Raw genomic sequence first — 18,888 nt, 5'->3', positions numbered from 1 at the left:
TCATCTTATTCCAATCCCCCTAGAGTGGACAAATTGAGTGAGTGTGTGTAAGGGGGGGGGGGGTATTGGATTGGCAAGACTAGAGCATGATGACCCTTTTAAAGGCATAATCCACTCCACCCTTTGCAATAAATACATAAATGCACCCATGTTGGATAATTAAAAAAAGTGCATTTATTTATTGTTTGCAATCAGTGGATCATGGGAGCAGGGCTTAGACTCCTGTAGACTATTCTTCCAGCCAAAGGTTATTTCTCCAGCGTCAGGACTGGGAAGCCGGTGTGGAGGTGGGGGGCTATGAACTGTGACCTGAATACGGGTGTAATGTGAAACATGTTGAGAAAGATGTACTTATACACACACACACGACTCATGTCCTCTTCACGTGTTATTATTGCAGCTTTGGAGGTTGAACGATGGGAGCTGTTATAGGAACAGAGATGAGAGGACTGATAGGAAGTTGAGCAAAGCTTTGACACTTCCTGGTTGTCGCCTACATTCTTACTTCATAGAGTTGTCATGAAACCTGTTTATACAAAGGGCTAGGAATACCTGGGATTTTTTTAAACATTCTTTTATGTTTCTTGCATCATACTGAGATAAACTTTTCATGCACATGGAAGGTTTTTACAGCGGCTGTTTTTGGCTTTTGATGTTTTTTTTCTACAGCCAGTAAACTCCCCAGCATGTGTGTCCTATGTGTCCATACACACATAGACTGGAATCAACGTTTTTTTGCTGGAAAAAAATCTAGGACTAGTGGGCTTCTAGAGGAGTATTTTAGCTGTAAAAACTCTCTAATGCTGAAAAACGCGGCCAAACAGGATAAAACGCAGCAAAACAGCGTTTTTGGACTTTTTTGACCCTAAAAAATGCAAAAGTTGAAAAACTCCGCTAATGCAAAAACTCTAAAAAAACAAAAAAAACAAAAAACTGAATGTGACTTTGCACAGCTATCGTTACCAGCGTTCTCAAAATGCTCAGTGTGCATGAAACCTAAAGCCTAAGTTCACTTTTTGTTTTTCCCTCTAAATTCCAGCTCCCCTGTGTACCAATATACCATTAATGTACCTCTGTTGCATGAAAATAAAGCTTTCTTTGATTTCTAGAACAAGGCCTTACCTTAGTCTTTTGGGGATTCATAGAAAACCTCATCGCTCCCTGATTCAGAAAGTGAGAGCCAGTAAGACACGGGAAGCAGATCACTGGCTGACCTCATTCGCATCTCTCCAGGAGTACGTATGCTTGGCTGGTCGGTGCAAGCTGCCACAGCCGCCAGGGCCATGGATAAGGGGGTATCACCAGTCCTCCTCTACGGGGCCAAGGCTTGCAGGGGGGCCCAGGCAGGGTGGATCGGATGTGGGCAGGAAGGGTTAACAGGGCAATTACTGGAACCAATCCCCTGTATGGCTCTCTCTGCAGCAGCTGAAAGTTGGGTTCTTCTCCTCTCCCGGCCCCCCCCCCTTCCCCAGAGCTGGCTTTCAGCTGCTGCAAAGAGAAACATACAGGGGATCAGTTCCAGTAATTTAACAGCCTCTTCCATTCCTATGATTCCAATGAGTGATTGGTACCGATCACTCACTGTGTTCATTCATAACTGAAGTCTAGTAAACTGTGGTTTTTTTGGGTTTTTTTTTGTGGGCACGGGGGGTCTTGTTAGGTTGGCTGTATGGAGCCTTGTGGTTCGGGGGGGGGGGGGGGGGGCTGTCAGGTTGGCTGTAACGGGCCCTGTGGTTTCTAACAGCAGCCCTGGTCACAGGTGCTGTGTTTGCACGGCATCCCCAGCGTCCCTCCAGGTGTGTCTGTGCTGCATGCTAAACTCTCTGGGATACCCCTGATGTGGTGCAAAGGCTTGTCTGATTGGATACAGAGTGAATAAAAGTACAATTTCCTTTAGATTTACCAAAACTATGGAATAGGAGGACCCACCTATTATCTATTCAACTGTTATGCGACGTGGGTACAACCAGCAGGTCGGATTATGAAGGCAATTATCGCCAGTGGCTACAGCTAGCACACATCGCTGTGTTCTCCTTGCAAGGATGGCTCTCCCCCCAGGGAGAACACAATAGCTCTGCAAGAGGGATTCCCCCATCAACACCAACTGTGCTGATGGGGGAATCAAATGATTTTCTTTCCTGCAACCTGTGGTTGCAGAAAAGAAAATCGCATCATCTTTGGCCTTTCTAACTCACCATTTTATTTTCCGAGAAGGGTAACCTCCTATTAGCCTTGCTAAGTCGTTAACTTCTTTTGTTGTATTCTAGAAGACCCGAGACAATAGTGCTCAACCCCACTTAATTATTAAGAAGATTGAACCAAACTCAGAATAAACAGGCAGCATGTGACCTGAGAATAGAATTCCCTTCTTGTTACTGTTGTGGGTTTAGTAACACTTCAATGCTCTGGATTGAGACAAGTACACACTATAGAGGTATATGCTTTGTTCATATTTCATGTCTGATGTTTACTGCCACTTTAAAACCGAACTCCAGGAATTATCTGTTTTTCAGTTACATTGGTCCATCTTGGCACAATGTAAGTATGCATACCTCAAACATGAGGGGCCGCTGGTTCCTGGAAATAACTGTAGTAGGTTGTGCTGCTCCAGTGATTGCCGCAAACTCCTGGATCCTGCTCGGGTTGTACGTCAGTGGATTCTCCTCTACACCTTCACCACTCATCGAGCCCCTTGTATTATTTTTTACTGAATACAAGGCATTCTGCGATCATCCCCACTTCATCGAATCAGAGAACACCTTGTATTTGTTGAAAAAATACAACACATTCTGTGAATGGTGCCAATGCCGAGCAAGGGAGCCCTTGTGGTCAGTGTGCAGGGGGGGAAGCTGCTCACACAGAACTCCTAGAAGATCGTGGCTATCACTGTGGTTGCAAAAAACTTCTATAGTGATTTTCAACTTCCCCAGCGACCCATCAGGAATGAGATATGCCAAGCTGGCCCAATGTGAAAATGTAATACAAACAATTCCTGGAGTTCAGCTTTAAAGTATTGTAAAACCTGAAGTTTTTTTGTACCTCATTGGCTCAGAGACAGCAGTGGGAGCAATTAGCTCCTACTGCTGTCAATCACAACCAGTAAGGAGGGATCGGGGTGGAGCTGAGCCCCGCTCTGTGTGTCAAAAGACATATAGAGTGGGGCTTGCAGGAGTGCCCCCATAGCAAGCAGCTTGCTATAGGGGCACTCAGCAGGGAAGAAGGTCCAGGCGCACCGGTGGGGGCCCAAAAAGAGAAGGATTGGGGCTACTTTGTAAAGACCATTGCACAGAGCAGTTACGTATGACAAAAAAAAAGCCTTTAATATCACTTTAAACCAATTATGTGGCACTACTGTATGGTCTTGTTGGGTAGAATGTGACTGATTCTCTTTGAAACATTGGAGTGCGTGGGTTACTTTCTCTGCCCAATTCTGCTTTTGATGTATGCTTCTCCCCTCTCTTTTCTTCTCCTGATTTGTGATCTGAGGTCAATAAACTGTTTAAATACCCAAGTGATTAATTATATAGCAAGAGATCAATTCACCACATCATCCAAGGAATGCTAATACAGACGGCCACTCTGCTGCTCTTCTTCCATACCACCTACCTACCTACATGTCTTGGTTTTTATAAAGCTGGTGCAATCCAGTCAAATCCTAAAGGGTTAGTTCACCCATACAAAATAAACCTGCCTGTTCAGCTGTAGATAATACCAAACTGTGCAGCTTGACCAAAGTCGATTAATGCCCTTGCTATAGGTGTAGGCCATTTATGTACCTCATGCACCATAACTGGAAACTCCCAGGACGTCGCTAAGAGACTCCTACTTGTTACTGTTCACCTTCATCTTCATAGGAGTGAGCTCTCAAGGGCTGAGCTCAGAGCTACTGCATTAGGGGGGAGAGAAAGCCCATGTGAGGGGGTTTGAATCAGAGAAAGACATTGCTCCTGGGATGGTTGAGGTGAACAGTAACAGCTAGACTTCTCTTAGCAACGTCCTTAGCAACGCCCTGGGAGTTTTCTCAATCATGCTTCATGAGGAGCATAAACAGCCTATATCTATAGCAAGGGCATTATTCAACTTTGGTCAAGCTGCACAGTTTGGTTTTATCTACAGCTGAACTGGCAGGTTTTTTTTGTATGGGTGAACTACAGACACCCCTTACCTGCAGTTTTTTGGTAAAGGCAAACTATGCCTTAAAAGTGGATCTATCCTCACCTCGGCTCCAGTGATGTGGTGTCCCGGAGCTCAGCATCCAGCTGTTTACATCTTTGGGTGGCTGTCTTCCGGATTGAAAGCCAATGTGTTTGAGGCTCAACACTCACTTCATCAGGGCTGAGAAATATGGTAAGATAAAGATCTATTTAGGAAGGCTTATTTTAGGGTGTCCTAGTACAGAACATAAATGCCCCCCCTCTCCCTCTCCCCCCCCCTCTCTCTCCTCCCCCCCTCTCCTTCCCCCTCCCCCCTCTCTCTCCCCCCTCTCTCTCCCCCCTCTCCCCTCTCTCTCCCCCCTCTCCCCTCTCTCTCCCCCTCCCCCTCTCTCTCCCCCCTCTCTCTCTCCCCCTCTCCCCCCCCCCTCTCTCTCCCTCCCCTCTCTCTCCCTCCCCTCTCTCCCCCCCCTCTCCCCCCCCTCTCTCTCCTCCCCCACCCCCTCTCACTCTCCTTCCCCCCCTCTCACTCTCCTTCCCCCCCTCTCACTCTCCTTCCCCCCCTCTCACTCTCCTTCCCCCCCTCTCACTCTCCTTCCCCCCCCTCTCACTCTCCTTCCCCCCCCCCCTCACTCTCCTTCCCCCCTCTCTCTCTCCTCCCCCCCTCTCTCTCTCCTTCCCCCCCCTCTCTCTCTCCTTCCCCCCCTCTCTCTCTCCTTCCCCCCCCTCTCTCTCTCCTTCCCCCCCCTCTCTCTCTCCTTCCCCCCCCCCCTCTCTCTCCTCCCCCCCCTCTCTCCTCCCCCCTCTCTCTCCTCCCCCCTCTCTCTCCTCCCCCCTCTCTCTCCTCCCCCCTCTCTCTCCTCCCCCCTCTCTCTCCTCCCCCCCCCCCTTTCTCCCTCCTTCTCCCCCCCCCCTTTCTCCCTCCTTCTCCCCCCCCCCTTTCTCCCTCCTTCTCCCCCCCCTTTCTCCCTCCTTCTCCCCCCCCTTTCTCCCTCCTTCTCCCCCCCCTTTCTCCCTCCTTCTCCCCCCCTCTCTCCCTCCTTCACCCCCCCCTCTCTCCCTCCTTCACCCCCCCCTCTCTCCCTCCTTCACCCCCCCCTCTCTCCCTCCTTCACCCCCCCCTCTCCCTCCTTCACCCCCCCTCTCTCCTTGCCCCCCCTCTCTCCCCTTCTCTCTCTCTCGCTCTCCCCTTCTCTCTCTCTCGCTCTCCCCTTCTCTCTCGCTCTCCCCTTCTCTCTCTCTCTCCCCTTCTCTCTCTCTCTCTCTCCCCCCTTCTCTCTCTCCCCCCCCTCTCTCTCTCCCCTCTCTCTCCCCTCTTTCTTTCTCTCATTCTCTCTCTCTCTCCTCTCTCTCTCCCTCCCCCCCCCCCCACTTTCTCTCTCTCTCTCTCTTTCTCTCTCTCTCTCTCTTTCACTCTTACTCTTTCTGTTTCTTTTTCTCTTTCTCTCGTCCCACAACTGCCGTTCCCACATGGCCATAATGAGGGTGTCACTCTGAGACTACTGGTTTTAATTTTTTTTTTTGTATTCTTTGATAGTAATTTTTTTTTGTAGACACCACATAAATATACTGGTGAAATACTACACCATTGTTATGACCTTTTCATGGGGATGAAATGGTCATTTTATGTGGGAGTTCCTTAAAGCCATATTAAACCAAAAATGTAATATATTGCAGCTTACCAATCGTTAGATGTGGTGGCTGCTCTAGTTTTCTTTTTGAGGTTTTCTTTCCCTTCGGTTTTCACCAGGTGATCTGGCCAGTAACACACCTTCTTGTATCAGAATGCCTCCACTCTGAATTAGATATGGATACACAAACAAATTGAAGCTAAACTCCAGCTCACACGTCATACCTGAAGGGCCTGGTATGGAATGGGGTGACTTCCATGCTATTTTTGTTTTTTTTTGTTTTTTAGGTTTTTATTGCTGGCCATTGTTTTCTATACTTTCATCTGTCAGAGGGGAACCCAACTGACAGCTGAAAACTCTGTTAAGGACGCCAGCAGCTGCTACGCCTTAAATAATGATAGTGCTCCTAAACACTGCAAAAATGGCGGCAAAAAACACAAATATTAGGGGGTTTTTTTATCCAGTGTTTTTTCGGTTTTTGAGTTGCTAGTGTACATGGAGCAAATAGACAGTTACATACACTGTTTCTGTCCTTTTGGGATAAAGGTAAAAATAAAGGAAAAGAGAGCCTTGAAAAAAAACAAAAACGAATGCAGCCATCACATCGAAGAACTGGTATGCTGCAATAAATTAAATAATTACTTTTGGATTTAATAGCACTTTAACCACTGGACCCTTTCATACCCATGCCCATATGGATCCAGCTTGTAGCCACCCTAGAAAACCATAATAGATATTATAGTGTGCACTTGCCTTTGAATAGAACTATAAAAAGGAAGAAAACACAACAAATATCAAAGCAAGTTGTTTTCGCTGTAGGTTTTGTATTTTCTCATACGCTCTGGGTGCCATTATCAAAAGGCAGTCGGTCGCCGTTTTGGAAGTAATTATGCCACCAAAAAAAGGTGCCGTTCCATAGATTTGCTAGGCAGGTAATTACCGTTAGATTGAAAAGCTGAAGAGAGGACAGCTGAATGATTAGATTATCTGCTGCTAAATGAATTGAAATTTTCTGTCTGAGTTTCCTGAGCTGTCAAGCAGCCTGACTGTTTTTTATCTCAAGTAACTGTGTCAGTACTTTATTCATTGCAAGGCATATTGAGGTTCACGTTTCCTGCTGTAAAGGGAACCAGTCTGGATAGAAATGGCTGTTGATAACTTCTTTTTTTTTTAAAGGGAAAGTATAGTGTCAAACATTTTAAGTAGTTATTGCAATGTTTACTACCATGATTTTATCTTAATATAGAGATTAGTAGGTATGCCACTAGAGGGAGCTGTCAGTGGTTCAGTGCAGTTACCTGATTGGTTTCTGCAGAACTGCTGAGATATCAGCCAAAGAGGGCGAACATTGTTTTCAAGCATACCCATAGACTTGCATTGTGGAAATAAATGGTACACAGCCAAAGCAGAGGCTGAGTATATAATAAACAAATATGGTTGCCTTCAAATATATAAAATAACTATATATGTAAAAACAAAGGTTTATGAAATATTACAGCAGAACTTGCGTTTTAAATGACCTGTTGAAAAAAAATTGGTATACATTTCCTTTTTAGAGGGTGTCCTGCCCAGTTAGGTGATATCATGGGTCCTTCTCCATCTGGGGTGGGCATTAATTACTGCTGCACTGTACAGAATGACAGGTGAGTACCATTCAATGCAGTAATACTGTGAGTCCTGGACTGTGTGATGAGTGGTTCTGTACCTCCTGGGCTGTGTGATGAGTAGTTCTATACATCCTGGACTGTGTGATGAGTGGTTCTATACATCGTGGACTGTGTGATGAGTGGTTCTGTACCTCCTGGGCTGTGTGATGAGTGGTTCTATACATCCTGGGCTGTGTGATGAGTGGTTCTCTACATCGTGGACTGTGTGATGAGTGGTTCTATACATCCTGGACTGTGTGATGAGTGGTTCTATACATCCTGAACTGTGTGATGAGTGGTTCTATACATCCTGGGCTGTGTGATGAGTGGTTCTATACATCCTGAACTGTGTGATGAGTGGTTCTATACATCCTGGGCTGAATGACACTGGTTCTGTACCTCCTGGGCTGTATGATGAGTGGTTCTGTACCTCCTGGGCTGTGTGATGAGTGGTTCTATACATCCTGGGCTGAATGACACTGGTTCTGTACCTCCTGGGCTGTGTGATGAGTGGTTCTATACATCCTGGGCTGTATGATGAGTGGTTCTATACATCCTGGGCTGTATGATGAGTGGTTCTATACATCCTGGGCTGTATGATGAGTGGTTCTATACATCCTGGGCTGAATGACACTGGTTCTGTACCTCCTGGGCTGTGTGATGAGTGGTTCTGTACCTCCTGGGCTGTGTGATGAGTGGTTCTATACATCCTGGGCTGTATGATGAGTGGTTCTATACATCTTGGGCTGAATGACACTGGTTCTGTACCTCCTGGGCTGTATGATGAGTGGTTCTATACATCTTGGGCTGAATGACACTGGTTCTGTACCTCCTGGGCTGTGTGATGAGTGGTTCTGTACCTCCTGGGCTGTGTGATGAGTGGTTCTATACATCCTGGGCTGAATGACACTGGTTCTATACATCCTGGGCTGTGTGATGAGTGGTTCTATACATCCTGGGCTGTGTGATGAGTGGTTCTATACATCCTGGGCTGTGTGATGAGTGGTTCTATACATCCTGGGCTGTGTGATGAGTGGTTCTATACATCCTGGGCTGTGTGATGAGTGGTTCTGTACCTCCTGGGCTGTGTGATGAGTGGTTCTATACATCCTGGGCTGTGTGATGAGTGGTTCTGTACCTCCTGGGCTGTGTGATGAGTGGTTCTATACATCCTGGGCTGAATGACACTGGTTCTGTACCTCCTGGACTGTGTGATGAGTGTTTCTATACATCTTGAGCTGAAAGACACTGGCCATCATTTAACCTAGAAGAGGAGGACCATCTGGTGGAAGAGCGGACCTTCTGTGGACGACAGAGCTGGATTCAAGGTGAGTATTGCAGTAAAAGCTTTTTTAAAAGGCCAAGTTCACCCCTTTTTTTCTAAATTCCAGCTCCCCTATGTACCAGTATACCATTAATGTACCTCTGTTGCAGAAAAATAAAAGCTTTCTCTGACTTTTAGAACCTTAGCCCCTGGTGTGTTTCATAGAAAACTTCCTGGTAGATTTTGGATGTGAATACCAGTAAGACACAGGAAGCAGTTCAGCAGCTCACCTTATTAGCACGCACATCCTGCACCCATAAACTATGTTTGCACAGCATCCCCAGCCTCCCCCAGGTGTGCATTTGCCTAGCTTGTCAATGTACATTGCCACAGCTGCTATGTTTGCATGGCATCCCCAGCACCCTTTCAGACTAGCCCAGGGTGCGTGCTAAACTCTATGGGGCTGCGGGTTGGACACCTCTGATGTAGTGCAAGGGCGTGCCTGATTGGACACAGAGTGAATGGATAGATAGGTGGGTCCACCTATTTCATAGTTTAGGTAAATCTAAGGCCTGGTTCACACAACTGCATTTTTTAGTGCATTTTGTAGAATCACACTGCAGTCCATTTAACATGGTTTCTTATGGGACACATTCACATTTATGCTTTTTTGAGCCATTGCATTTTTGGAAAGGGTCAGGGACTTTTTTTTTTTAAACGCGAAACATTGCATTTTTGTCTCAATAGACTGCAATGGAGATGCCAAAGAAAACACATGTAGTGCGTTTTTGACACTTTTTTAAATGCATTTTTTTACGTAGTTTGTGTTTTTAATCTGCCCAGCAACAATTTTGTCCCCAAAAAACATGAAACCCATCCAGAATGGTTCAAAAAATGCAAAATTAACCACAAAAAGTACTGCAAAATGGACAAAATGCATACTGCATTGGCGTGGACCAGGCCTACAGGAAATTGTACAAAAGAAAAAGGTGATCTTAGGCTTTAAATTTGAAAAACTACTGAGTTGTTTTTTTTAATTAGAATTTTTCCTAAATGGCGGCGCGGGTAGGGCACGCGCGTCCCCTTCCTGAAAATGCAAAATGACGTATATATAAGTGATTCTGCACACTGGTGCCGCCCTGTAGCAGTATATCTGCTATAGGGTGGTGCTTAAGCAATTAATGTATAAAATGGTATTATACTCACAAGTGGATAAATACATGTTCATCTCATGACGGCAGCAGAAAGCAATCAGCAAAGCATCAAGATGTAACAGCCGTGACCTGTGTAATTTGCAGGTCAGTACCACCTCCGGCCACTGGGGACACCAAATGTTGGAAGGTCAGCCATGTGCGACTTGGTTGTGGTCCATTCTGGAATGCATCATTATTCCATGCCCTCTGTGGGACTCATGCGTTCCAGATTGGAGTGCTCCTTTGTATGGGGGATTCGTGGTGGTTGGGCACCCCCTTTTCGGAGTCCTGACACCATGATCTACCGGTCTCTTGTCATCGAGACCGCTCTACAAGACCATCACCACGTGACATCATATTACTAGAAACTTGATTGCAGGTGGGGTCGGGAGCACGTGGAAAGACGGCATCTGCATGTGGATTTGCGCTCCTGACATGAATATACACAGTAATGCTGGCCATAAACGTGTAGATTTTCAGATGAGAATATTAGTACAAAAAGTTGTACGAAAATTCTTTAAGCATTTGGTGAATGGATGAATGTCGTTTGAAAATTGTCTTTTGCTTTTAACATTCGAGTTTAAAATTAATGTAATTTCTGAATGATAACCACATACACTGGCCGAAAATTTGTTTGATCGAGAAAAGTGTTCCTTCCTACACCTTCAAATTTTCCCGTCACTGCTGTCAAAAACAAACATCGATTTGACCCCACGAACAATTAGAAAATCAAAGGAATATTTTTGAAACTAAAATTCTCAAATGAAAATCTCTACATGTATGACCAGCTTTATGGGTCAGAGGCTCCATATAATATGAATAAGCAAATGGCACAAAGAATATCTTCATTTAGATAATGGGTAAGCCCAATTCACTTGATCATTTTTTTATTGTATTATTTTCTTTTCTTATTGTGCATGACTTTTAGATTGGATGATGGTGTCATTATTTTGGGGCCGTGCATACTCTTCACAGTCTACACATAGGAGCTGTCATTTAATGCTATGGGATACACAGGGCTAATCCCCGCCCACAGGTGACCTGGAAACACCCCCAGACTGATTGGTGGGTTTAATATCATACACCTTATATCAGTCTGGGAGCAGCTAACAGATTTGTGGGCTCTGAGGGAGAGAGGATAAGTCCTCAAAATGCGTCAGACTGTTGAGATTCCATCGCTCTGTTACATCTTGATGTTTTGCAGATTGCTTTGTGCTGCTGTCATGAGATGAACATGTATTGTTCATGAACATACATGGAGATCATATCCCCCCTTATGTATTATACATGGAGATCATATCCCCCCTTATGTATTATACATGGAGATCATATCCCCCCTTATGTATTATACATGGAGATCATATCCCCCCTTATGTATTATACATGGAGATCATATCCCCCTTATGTATTATACATGGAGATCATATCCCCCCTTATGTATTATACATGGTGATCACATCCCCCCTTATGTATTATACATGGAGATCATATCCCCCTTATGTATTATACATGGAGATCATATCCCCCCTTATGTATTATACATGGAGATCATACCCCCCTTATGTATTATACATGGAGATCATACCCCCCTTATGTATTATACATGGTGATCATATCCCCCCTTATGTATTATACATGGAGATCATATCCCCCCTTATGTATTATACATGGAGATCATATCCCCCCTTATGTATTATACATGGAGATGATATCCCCCCTTATGTATTATACATGGAGATCATATCCCCCTTATGTATTATACATGGAGATGATATCCCCCCTTATGTATTATACATGGAGATCATATCCCCCTTATGTATTATACATGGAGATCATATCCCCCCTTAAACTCCTCTTGTCAAGAGAGAATAAATTCAGTTCCTCTAATCTTTCATCATAGCTGATCTCCTCCATGCCTCTTATCAGTTTGGTTGCCCTTCTCTGTACTTTCTCAAGTTCCCCAATGTTCTTTTTGTGAATTGGTGCCCAAAACTGAACTAAATAATATATAGGTTATTAATAAATTCCAAGCAGAAGCAATGTGCTGTCTTTGAGTTCTCAATGAAGGAATGGTATAAGCTGTCCAACATCCACAGAAGGCTACAGAATGTTTACGAAGATGACATCATTGACGAAAATCTCCAATGAAAAGACATTGCTCTTGTCAATGGTGTCATCTCTGTAAACGTTCGTAGTGGATGTTGGACAGCCTGTACCACTTCTTTGTCGACAACTCAAAGACAGCACGTTGCTATTGCTTGGAATCCATTATTTACTTGCAATAAAAAAGAGTTACTATAGAGCAAGAGTTATTCTTCCAACATGTGAAATTTAAACAACCTTAGTAAGTTAATGGAAAAAGTATGCCCACTTTTGCATTCCCATCGGGCCACGTCTTGTATGTGGTTATGTAAGTGTGCATTCTTCTGTATGTATGTAAAATGCAGAGTGAATGTGAATTTTCCTGCACTGCCCCAAGCCTTTCAGCTACATTAGAAAATTGCTTCTTTGTTCTGATAGTTGCTTTTGTTTGATTATAACCCTGAAGAAACTTTATAAGAACAAACTGCAGAAGCACAGAATTATGAGTGTTGAAAGTACATATATTAGTTCTTGACATGACGCTAAAGAACTGTGCAGTCTAGTAATTAATTATGATTTGTAATCTCAGCAAAGTCTAGCACATTTTCTGACAGCCTCTGGTCTTTTTGTATGCTTTTGCTTGAATGGTTGGTAATTGTATACCTGAAATACTCTTTGGATTTGCAGTTCAGCTGAAATTTGCATTTTTTTTTTTAAATGTAGTAGGAAATGTGGTGGCCAGTGTGTGTTTGTTTTTTTTTTTTTGTTTTTTTTGTTTTTTTTAGAAGCTGCAATCCAATTGTACTGGGGAGCATAGCATATTTGTTTAGTATTTTTCTCCATACATTGTTGTAGTTCGCCCATCCAATTTGCTGCCTTCTGGCTGCCTGGACCACACCTGCTGGTGATGCTGGAACACCATCTTTGCTGCCTCTCTGAACAAATGCTTTTTAAAGTGATATGAAACAGACACTCTTTAAAGTGTTGCTAAACCCTGGACCCTGCATTCACTATATCTGGTCTCCCTGGACCCTGCATTTACTATATCTGGTCTCCCCAGACCCTGCATTCACTATATCTGGTCTCCCCGGCCCCTGCATTCACTATATCTGGTCTCCCCGGACCCTGCATTCACTATATCTGCTCTCCCCGGACCCTGCATTCACTATATCTGGTCTCCCCGGACCCTGCATTCACTATATCTGCTCTCCCCAGACCCTGCATTCACTATATCTGGTCTCCCCGGACCCTGCATTCACTATATCTGCTCTCCCCAGACCCTGCATTCACTATATCTGGTCTCCCCGGACCCTGCATTCACTATATCTGGTCTCCCCGCACCCTGCATTCACTATATCTGGTCTCCCCGCACCCTGCATTCACTATATCTGGTCTCCCCGCACCCTGCATTCATTATATCTGGTCTCCCACAGTACGCAGAATATGGAAATGCAATTATTTTAGTAAATCTAAACTGCTAAATACCTTTTCTCATCAGCAGTTAGAGCAGTCTTTTGACTTCTATCAGTGTTCAGCACAGCACATGTTAAAGCTTGTAGGAGGAGTTTTTATTCTGCTCTAGGAGGATGCAGGACCCCTGACCTCTGTCTGGATAGTGCTAATTGGCCTTGTGCTGATCACATGTACTCTCCCAAGAAAAAAAAGACCTCTCTAGCAATACACACCAAACTGAGCATGTGCAGAATGGCTCCACAGGATAGGTCTTATCAGGAGATCAGAAGGGGACATTAAAAGAAGGGGAGGATCAGAAAAGTCAGGATCAAACAGCCTTTTTACACAATGCAGAGGATTAACCCCTTAGGTTCTACAGTGAGTATACCAAGCATGCTTTACAGCATATACAGACTGATATTACTGTTGTGGGTTTAGTAACACTTTAATTTACATTATCCCTTCTATTTCTGTATATGGATGAAGGCACTGTAATTATTTGAATTAAAAAAAAAAATCTAAGTACCTTTTTCCCTAATCAATATACAGCTGTGACATGACCCAGCTCTTTCCTGTCTGCAGGGAAACAGTGGCAGGAGGATCTTCTGGTCCTAGATATGATAGTAAGGAAATGCTTGGGGTAGAAATACATTGAAAGCTGAACATCTGCACTATCTGCCAACACTGCCCTGCAAAATCCCCAACTGAAGTGGGGACATGGACAGGAGGGGGAGACAGACAAAACAGCAGGATCAACCAGATTAAATTTTAGTACACACAAGCACAAACAAATCCCCACATTTCTTTTTCCTAAAATGTAAAATATGACATTGTGTTGAGTAAATAGATACCAAATATGCCAAGTCTAAAAATTGTTTACACCCGTGAAACAGCGACAAAATGAAATACCCGATATTGTCTGTAAATGACACTTTACAGCTCATCATTTTAGAATCAACCATAAATAATGGCCCTAGAATGCTGCCCCTCATTCCAGCATACTGAGCGACAGATATGCGTTGTGCAATTGACTTGTACATAAGTATGTGTTAATTATGTATGCATGGGCAGCACAGTGGCTAAATGGTTAGCTCTTCCACCTGGCAGTACTAGGGTCATTGGTTTGAATCCCAACCACAGCACCACCTGCCTAGAGTTTGCATGTTCTCCTAGTGCTTGCATGGGTTTCCTCCGGGTACTCCGGTTTCCTTCCAAACTCCAAAGACATGCTGGCAGGTGAATTGGTTCCTATCTAAAATTGGACCTAGTATGTGTATGTATGAATGTAAGTTAGGGACCTTAGATTGTACGCTCCTCAGGGTTAGTGTTGATGTGAATGTACTATAAAATAAATAAATAATATATACTTTAAAATAAATAAATAATTAAAAAAAAAATAAAATATATATATATATATATATATATATATATATATATAATGTGTGTGTGTGTGTGTGTGTGCAATAATAAATAAATACATAAGAACATGGACAGGAGCTCTTAAAACTTTTTTTTTTTATTGCTTTTTTTTTGTTACATTTTAAAATGTTTAATTTTACATTTAGTATTCTTTACTTCACTTTATTCCCATCACACAGAAACTGATAAACCCCTAAGTGATAGCATTGTGCAGGGGAGGGGGAGACCCCTAATGTCTCCCTCGCCTTCTGCCTCAGCCAATCACGGACAGAAAGTCCCTATTCAGCACTTGCAGTGGACCATAACTAAAATCCAGGTACTTCACTATGTGTATTTAAACAGATAAAAACATTTAATGATGTGTTAATGAATACAGAGCTGCACATTTTGTGTATTTTATATGTGCCTGGAGTTCAGGTTCAACTCTACAGCTGACACCTCTGCTGAACTCTAGAAATGAACATTTTAGGACTGGAAGATAATGGTTCACATAACATTTATTTTTAGAACAATGGCATGGCTACTCTCAGACAGTCTTCTATATACAGTGCTGCATAATATTTTGACACTTTGTAATTAAAGGTTGCTAAACTGTTTTGCCGATCACAACTAGGTTGCTACAATTTTGTTTAAAGCAGTACGCTTCCAGCGCATATTCTGCAGCCTGCAGAAAGGGTACAAAAGGGTAAACTGGAGTGTCTGAATTTAGCCTTTAAAAGAGGTCCCCATGTCTCCTTTTCAAGCAGAATTTCACTTTTCACAATAAATAGAAGCCTTTTCTAATGTCTCTTCTGCCCAAGCCATCTCTTACTTGCCTAGTCCATGGCAGCTTTTAATCTGCACCTCTCTGTTCAAAATTTTCAAACCTTATTTCTGAGCCCATCACTTCCTGTAGCATCATGCGACCTTTTAGGAAACTTCATATCCCATCATGCAATACCTTGCATCACAGAATAGGGTGTGTTTTACTTCTGTCGACCACAACTCCCTCATTAAATTTTTTTATTTCCACTCACTTTACATTTACTTACAGTAATTTACCCCCTGGCCTGGACCCTGTACAGGAAGACTGGTGGTACCCCCTTATCCAAGGCTCTTGTGCTTAAGAGAACCCTTACCAACTCCCACCATCGCCGGCGGTGGTTCCTGGGCTCTCACATTTCTCCAGGAAGGGGTCAGGACAGCTTCCTGCAGGGGAGATGGAGGAAAATCCGTTCCCCCATCTCCTGTGTGACAAATGTAGCCACAGCCCCATATAATCCTGTGGTGAGCTATACTGCAGACGGCTTCAGTAATCCTTTTGTTTATGTCTCTCCCCTATAACCACTTGTCATCTGATGCATTAAAACATCCTGACGGCAGATGGTTATACCAGGATCTGCAGCCATGCTTCTTGGTGATGGGTGTGGCGGGGGGCGGGGAGGGCCAATTACTGGAACTGATCCCCTTTATGGGTCTCTCTGCAGCAGCTGAAAGCTAGCCAGAATAGGAGGGGGGAGCAAACCAGCTTTCAGCTGCTGCAGAGAGAACCATACAGGGGATTGGTTTCAATAATTGCCCCCCTCCCCCCCCCCACTGTACTGATCAGCCTCCCTTCCCACATGCGATTCACCCCGCTGCCTGGGCCCCCTTGCTGGCCTGGGCCCCATACAGGAGGACTGATAGTACCCCTTTATCCACAGCCCTGGATCTGACGTTCTCGATGATACCCCACAGAGTGATCACTTGTGTGCGTGCAGGACCAATGCTTGCAACTTTGTTAATGAGCAAGGGGGTATGGGGTACTTTTTTATTATTATTTACACTGTCACTTTTTTTTTTTTTTTTCTTTTTTTTAATCACTTTTCTTGCTGGCACACGGAATGTGAACATCCCATGTGACAGCAATAGGCATGTGACAGATACTCTTTATGGAGAGATATGGGGTCTATAAGACCTCAAATTCCTTCCTCTGCCCTTAAAAACATTTGATCACACCAACATTTTTTACATCTGTGTAAACCGGAAGTGATGTAAGGTCATCGCTTCCGGGTTACTATTTCATAGAGCTGGACAAAGTCAATGTGGTCTTTGCTCACCTCTATGTTTAGCCACCGGAAGCGCTGGCTGGTCGATCAGGACTCCCAATGGGACGTGAGAGCTCTGTAAAACCACGGAAGGGGGCGAGAGGGGAAGGGTGTCCCCTCCTGCTGCTTGTAAAAGCCTCGGAAGGGGGCGAGAGGGGAAGGGTGTCCCCTCCTGCTGCTTGTAAAAGCCACGGAAGGGGGCGAGAGGGGAAGGGTGTCCCCTCCTGCTGCTTGTAAAAGCAATACAGCAGCTAGTTAGCCACTAGGATTGCATTTACAGGAGAGACGACCGTCTGCAGTAAGAAATGGTACCAGGATGATGCCTGCAGCTCCAGTGGTTACAGAAAATAATAAACATGTTATACTTACCTGCTCTGCTCTGAGCGATGTGTAAGTCTTCATGTACACTGGACATCTTTACAGCAGCTGTTTTTGGCTTTTGACTTTTTTTCTACAGCTAGTAAACCCCCCCAGCATGTTATCCTATGTGTCCATGCGCACACAGACTGTAGGCAATGTTTTGTGGCTGGAAAAAAAACCAGGACTAGTGGGTTTCTAGAGGAGTCTTTTAGCTTTAAAAATGCTTTAACGAGGCAAAATGTGGTAAAACAGCGCAAAACGGCGTTTTTGGACTTTTTTTGACCCCCCAAAAATGTTATACTTTGGTAAAAAAAAAACACTAAAAAACGCAAACCCAGAAAATAAGCCGATTAAACACGGCAAAACGCCACTAAGCCCTAATGCAAAACCGCTAAAAAAAGCTGAAAAACTCACGTTTTTAACGTGACTTTACACAGCTAATGTTACCAGCATTATCAAAACACCCCGTGTGCATGGAGCTTTAAGGAAAGAAAGCCTACAAAAGAAAACGAATGCAGCCGTTACATCTAAGGGCTCATGTAAACTGCAGCAGATAAACTCACGTTTAGGAGCTGTTCAGTGTTTTTTTTTCGGCAGCCCCTGAACTCTCCCTAATGTTTTCCTATGTGTCTATGTACACATCTTTGTTTACAGTCATTTACAGGCAATTGAGTTTACAGTCATTTTTTTGAACACAGAAAACTTGCGTTCAGCAGTCGATTTTATCAGCGTTTCAAACGCAAAACGCTTGTAAACTCTTGTAAACACGGCAAATCGCAATTATAAGCGTTTGCATTTGAAATTTTTTCAACTCTTCCAGCTCCCGATGCTGTCCAGATCCTTTTTTCATCATGAAAAATGCATGCAAAGCGTTTTCAAGGTACTCAGATGGACAAAACACTGAACACAGGATGTTCCTGCCAAGCTTGTCACACATTGTAATGACCAATTCACACCTCAGACCTCTCCCACCCTTGGAAACAAAAGATATGTTAATGCCAATTCACACCTCAAATTACTCAAGAAGACCCCCTGCCAGGTGACCTTAATGACTCCCTCCACCAGACACCTTTCCCACCCTTGGAAACAAAAGAAATTTTAATGAGCAACTCACACCTAAGCTAATCTCAACACATACTGCTGTCTCTGCTTCTACTCTCTGTATTTCTCGGAAACCGTCTGAAATAGTTAATAATTTACCACTTTTCAGTGCATTCTGGGCATTTGGGAGGTTCTCCTGTGCTTATCTTTAAAAAACGCTTCTAAACACAAATTCGCAAAAACGCGTTATGCAAATGCGGCTAAACAGGCGTTTTTTAACCTACGTTTTCCAGCAGTCAGTTTCCTTCGTTCAGAAGTGTGCCGTGTACATGGGGCCTAAGAATTGGTACACTGCATTATAATAAATGTTTGCTCTTGGCTTTATTACCACTTTAACATTTGTAATTCACGTTCTTCCTGAATACTGCAAAGTAAGAAATCTATTTTTAAAATATGGAGATTTGCTGATAGCATGGAACGCTTTTTATCCACCTTCTCAGTTTAAATCGGGAATATGTAAATTTCCAAGAACTGTTTATGCGAGTGGTATTCTTCAGTAGGCACAAGGATTTTCCAGGGTAGA

General features: G+C 43.8%; 1 protein-coding gene across 3 annotated transcripts in view; it reads left to right on the top strand.

Annotated features, from left to right (window-relative positions):
• Positions 1-18,888, top strand: part of NEDD4L (NEDD4 like E3 ubiquitin protein ligase) — a 635,056-nt gene that overhangs the window by 47,882 nt on the left and 568,286 nt on the right. The window lies entirely within an intron of this gene.

Source organism: Staurois parvus, unplaced genomic scaffold (assembly GCF_062004578.1).
Source record: "Staurois parvus isolate SC_StPar_1 unplaced genomic scaffold, SC_StPar_1.0 ptg000310l, whole genome shotgun sequence".
NCBI classification, from domain to species: Eukaryota; Metazoa; Chordata; class Amphibia; order Anura; family Ranidae; genus Staurois; species Staurois parvus.
This window is presented reverse-complemented; position numbering and strand designations above follow the sequence as displayed.